Genomic DNA, 4,918 nt, shown 5'->3' on the forward strand with positions numbered 1-4,918 from the left:
GGAAAATGGAATGTATTATTTCCAGATTGCAAGGAAATTCAAATATGGGACTCATGGAGGCGGGTGTCGGGGGGCTGTAGCACCACCACCTCCTAAACCTGACCACCTTCACTTAAACCTCACTGCCATCCCCTAAACCTCACCAGGCAGCCCAGGCTGCACAGAGAAACTGCTGTGAATGGGTGCAGCAGGATTTGTATTTCTATGCAGAAGTTTTAGGGTGCATCCATAAAGGGACACCCCTCCCCCCAAAAAAAGAGAGAAAAGGATTTTTACATTAAAGCTCGCAGTTTGAAATTCAGAGAAGCATTTCCTCATTTGTTTCCCCCTCCTGATTTATCCTAAACCCTGATCTGCCAAACACTTTTTGCCTAAGCTTGTGGCTTTATTACCGCAAACAATTATATCAAGTTCAGTAGAACCACCCAGGACGTTTTCCCTCGGTTACTGGGTCACACGTGCATTTGGGGGGCTTCAGGGCTGCCCACCAAGGAGATCTGGGTCACACGTGTCAGCCGTTCAAGTAAGTCTCACATTACGGCTTAGGAATTTTAGTTAAATTTTCGTTAAAAAAACCCAACGCTGTGCAACAGAAGCACGATGAAATTTCCCAGTCTTTTGGCTGAAACCCACTTTGGCCCACTTGCTCATCCCTAGAAATATAAATTGCTCTCACCCCACGTTATGCTTCCAGCACGCTCCGTCCCTTCTGCTGGGGACAGGACGGTGAGTCACATAACCAGAGCGTAAGAGGACTTCTGTAAGGGCCACAGCCAGCAGCTCCAGCAACGGTCGGGACCTTACCGGGCTAATTACGAACGTGGCGCCCGCCTGCAGTGATGTACGTGGAAACCTGGGCTCTTTCCTTTAGCAAAAGCATTTCAGGGAGCAGCTTCTGAGCCAAACATTTTCACACTCGATGGAGTCTTCCCTGCCATGCATCCCGTAAGCTGGAATGTGCTGTGAGGTAAGCACTTATTTCCTACACGTGTGTGCTGAAAATGAGTCAACTTGTTCCAAAATCATCCCGTTGCCCTCAGGGATGAGTTGGTCCAGGGCTCCGTTGTGTTCATCAGACCCTTCTTTGCCCCTCAGTAAGAGCCCGCGGAGCTCCGGGGATGAATAGAAGTTGGCTCCGTTCCCCAATTACTTATGCTGAGTACGTCCCCGATTGCGGGCTTGCCATGGATGCATAAACCCTTTGTCTCTAAGCCACATTCACTCATCCAGCCTTACCGACGAAGCCGGAGGTTCACGAGGCTATTTATGCATGTAACTGCTGTCCCAAATTATCAGTACGACCCATCTGGTTACGGCAATAGCTGTAATCCCGTGTGGCTCCTGCTCATCAACCCAGAGAATAACGGCAAGGTCCCGAAGCTGCTCACTTGCTACATCATAGCATCCCACAACAGCTTTTTTTCTGCACCTTCATCCTTTCCAGCTATAAATATTAAAACAAAAATACCTCCCCATCCCAACCAAGAGGTTGCAGAGAGGAGGCTACGTGAACCAAGAAGCCTCTCGTGCACTTAGGTGGCTGCTTCCGGAAAATCTCTCGGATGCACTGCTTGGAGAGTCTGTGCGAGGGAGAGGAAGGAACCAGCTGCAAACCGATAAGGCCTTCAGCCGCAGCGGCCCCGCCAGCTACGAAGGAAAACGACTCTCAAATCAACTTTTGTGCACTGGAGAGCGGGCAAGCCCAGCTGCAATCACTGCCACAAAGTTGGCATTGGAACTACTTCTAGGGAACTGGGGATTGCTTTCTTTTTGTTGTCACTGTTGCTTTTCTTTTCTTGCTTTCCACCTCTTTTTCCTCTTCTGTTGGGAAGTGAAAAAAAAAAAAGGAAAAAAAAGAAATGAACCTTTTCAGTCTCGTTTCTGGGACCTTCCCTCAGGCTGTGTTGGAGCCACGTGCTGCCCAGGGCTCAGGTACAGACGTGGCTCTGGCAGGGGAGCAGGGGCGCAGCCCCACCATCTCCTGCATCGAGTAGCTCCCAGTTACAGTCGAAACTGGGTTCACCCACCTGGCCGTACTAACAAAGTCCTCTTCAAAACATGGAAGTGGAAAAGGATGTCAAGCTTTGTCCAAATATTTTTTGTTTGTTTTTTTTTTAAGCAGCTCAGCTGTGTACATTTGAAAACTTTGACCTTAATGTACAGGAAGAAAAAAACCACCACGGTGGCACGGTGTCAAGAGAACATATACTGTTTCCCAGGATTACGTGTGATTTCAGATGTTGTATATTCGTTTGTCATGCTGTACTACTTGCTGTACAGTCCATAAAGTACCAGAACTGCATTTCAAAGACTCTCGGCGGCTTTATCAGCTCTTTATAAAATGCTGCTGTATAAATAAGTAAAACTAATTTGCACAAATTCAGTTCATGTATCGGTGTCACATGCCGGTATCGAGTGTAAGCGCTATGAATAGGGCTGATGACTTCCCTCTTTAGGAGGATGGGCTCGGTTCAAGTGCTCAGCAGCGCGCCAACGCCAATGCATAGCCGTTTACAGAGCAGCCAGCTGCAGGCAGGTCTGTGAAGCAGCTACTTACCTCCCGAGTCTTGCAGCACTGAAAGAAAAAAGTAAATTCTAAAAAAGCAAAAAAAAAAAGAAGCCCCAAAACCCCAAAATAAAAAATTCCTCCTGCTCCCGAGAGGCTATTTGAATTTGCTTTCGCAATTGGGTTTGCAGGCGGAGTGAAGCAGCGGAGAGCGGAGGCTCTTGCAGTGTCTTTCCTCTGTCTGCTGGGCTTGGGTTGTTGTTGGTTTTTTTGTGAACCTGTTTATAAAAGTCAGTGTCATGCTTGTGGGTTCTGGCATAGCTGACATCTATGGGTATGACTCACCAGGGGCCCTTAGAGCAGATGCGGCTCGAGCTGCCTCCCAGCCCCAGTTCAGCCCGCAGTCCCTTACCAGCAGCACTCGGCGAGCCCAGTCCCCGGCACGTCGAGCCTGCTTCTCCCAGGGAGATGCCCACCCGCCTTCCAGCAGCTCCACCTTAAAAAACCCCCTTGTGTTTTATAAAAAGCGATGGAGAGGGATGAAGGGAGAGGACAGATCCACGTCCTCCTCACCTCGTACGCGTGTGAGGCGTGTGACCAGGCGACTACGGTGTGAAACGATTAGCATCAAGGCAGGCTCTGAACACCTAACACCCAGGGTCTCCAGGAGATTTGGGAGAGCAGATGGGAGTCCCTCGTCCGCCGGGGACGGCGGGATGGCCGCTGACGCGGTAGTCTGGCCGCACGGCTTGGGTTTGCGTGGCAATCCCCCTGCCCTCCTCACAGCCAGCGCAAAAATGATGGACAAACCATGGGAATAAACTGTGCGTCATTTTGCGGGTGAGGTCCTAGTTAGTTTTTAACCACCACATCTTATTTTCTGTGGAAAATATGACAGAAATAGCCTGGATTTCCAATCTACCTGTGTAGATTTTTTTTTTTTTTACCTGGTGGTAAAAAAAAAACCAAACAAACCCAAACAACAGCAGCATCACCAAAAATCTTTGAATAGGACATTTTGGAGATGCATGAAAAGAAGCTCAGAAATTCATCCTGCAGGAGGCTAATAGTCCCAGAGCGCGTAAGAATAACTTCCTAGGCAGCCAACACCCCGCAATATTGTTTTTCAAGGCAGGGACTGAGCAAGGGCAAGCTGCAGGGCACGGACTGGCCTACGGCGGTGGGAAGGTAGAGCTCCATCTCCTCGGAAGAGGCTCGCCTGCACCCCTGGGGAGCCAGCCAACGCCTTCATTTTGAGTAGAAAAAATAACATTACGAATCTCATCCACATCTCTAAGGGGACATCTCCAGAATATCTGGTTCGTGGGTGCTGCTCATCCGAAAATCCCTGTGCCCGCCTCTGCAAATTCAGCTGAATCACCGCGATGGCCCGGGGGGTCGCGTTTGCCTCGCAGCCTTTGGGGGGGATGCGGCAAGCAGAGACCTGTAGCTGCGCCTGAAGTTTCTGTTTCTAATAAACTCAACAAACGGTTCCCGTCTGCGTGGTCTGTCTCTCTGCCATCTTTAAATATTTATGTCAACGTATCTATGGTGATGGGTCAGGTTATATAAAGAGGAGGAGGAAGCGGGGGGAGCGGTGGGGAAGGGCAGCATCGGCTCCCGCCGGAGCTATGGCAGAGGGAGAGCAAACCCAAGCGGGTTTCCCCATCCAGCCCAGACACTCCTTCTTCTCAGCTCAGGCTCTGCTGCTCCCAAGCCCGGAAAGCGAACATTCATTTTTCTCAGGGCATCAGAGAGGGCCGAGCCGCAGCTGGGCTTAGCTGCGCTTTGCGAAATGCCACGCGGGAGAGCAAGAGCCCAGCCCACCGATGCAGAGACCGCCTATTGTATAATCAATGTATAATTCATTAGTGGGTGAATAATGACTGGAATAGCTTATTGCTGATGTAACGGGGCTAAAAAGAAAGCGAGCACGTCCGTGAGCAAGCTGGTGCACCCAGGGGTTAAACAATAGCACTTAGTGATGCTGAGGGGAGAGAGGGGGGATTTGGCCTTGGGATAACATAAACAGCCCAGCTAGCCGGCTGCCAGCGACTCCAGGGAGAGCGACGCAGGGATATGCATCTTCCCGGCAAAAATGCTGGGAAGGACCTTTCCTTTTCGCTCGCTGGAGTCTAAGGGAATAGCATCTGGTAGACAGCAGGGTATTAGCTGTGGGTGGGCACCTCTGGGCTCGGCTGGAAGTATTTCTCCCAAGATGTGCCGATTCTTCGCAAGCTGAGAGACCGCCCTGTATCTCTTCCAGATAAAGAGATGTTTGGGGTTTTTTTTCCTCATGACCTTCCTGGCAGGGGGAGATATGCAGATTACCTCTAGGCATCAATTTGTTTGACGGACCCCCAAAACACCGGGTGACTAAAGCTAGCAATGGATTTGTGCTGGGGGCGAGAG

The sequence above is a fragment of the Fulmarus glacialis genome, unplaced genomic scaffold, assembly GCF_000690835.1.
Source record: "Fulmarus glacialis isolate BGI_N327 unplaced genomic scaffold, ASM69083v1 scaffold9129, whole genome shotgun sequence".
Classification (NCBI taxonomy): domain Eukaryota; kingdom Metazoa; phylum Chordata; class Aves; order Procellariiformes; family Procellariidae; genus Fulmarus; species Fulmarus glacialis.